At 64.2% G+C, this 519-nt stretch overlaps 1 protein-coding gene across 1 annotated transcript in view; it reads left to right on the top strand.

Annotated features, from left to right (window-relative positions):
* SAMD10 (sterile alpha motif domain containing 10) overlaps positions 1 to 519 on the top strand; it is a gene marked incomplete at both ends in the record, with an annotated part of 3,737 nt that overhangs the window by 642 nt on the left and 2,576 nt on the right. The window lies entirely within an intron of this gene.

Genomic DNA, 519 nt, shown 5'->3' with positions numbered 1-519 from the left:
TGTCCAGCCATTTGCCTGCTGCCCTGCCTCTCCATGGCCGTGGGAAGGAGCATCTTCCCAGCGTGTGGCTCCTGGTCCATCCTAACCCCTTCGTAATCCCCGGGAGCCGTGTTCGGAGGCAGCACATCTACTTGGTGACCGCTGGAAAACGGTCCTGCAGGGATGGACACGGTCCCACTGTCACGCGGTGATGGTGATGGGAGCGGCAGCCTCAGGGGCGCGGCGTCCCCTGTCCCGGCAGCATTGTCCCCATCACCCTCCCAGGCACCCAGGTGGCCCCTTCCCCCTCGCAGCCCTGTGACGAGCACGGGGACGGTGCTGCCCACGCGGGCACACGCCGGCCACGCTCCGGGTGCCAGCTCCGTTCATCACGGCTCTCCTTCGGCTGCCTCTACATGCTTCCCAGAGGGATTTTGAGGGAGAAAGGCCTTAATTTTGCTGTAAGCAAGGAGAAACACCGGGGAGAAGGGAGATGGTGGGAGCTGCTCGTTGCAGCTCCCAGGATCAGCTTCCCCCAGC

This window comes from Eurypyga helias, unplaced genomic scaffold (assembly GCF_000690775.1).
Source record: "Eurypyga helias isolate BGI_N326 unplaced genomic scaffold, ASM69077v1 scaffold20035, whole genome shotgun sequence".
Lineage (NCBI taxonomy): Eukaryota > Metazoa > Chordata > Aves > Eurypygiformes > Eurypygidae > Eurypyga > Eurypyga helias.
The sequence above is the reverse complement of the archived record's forward strand: the minus strand, read 5'-3'. Positions and strand labels throughout refer to the sequence as shown.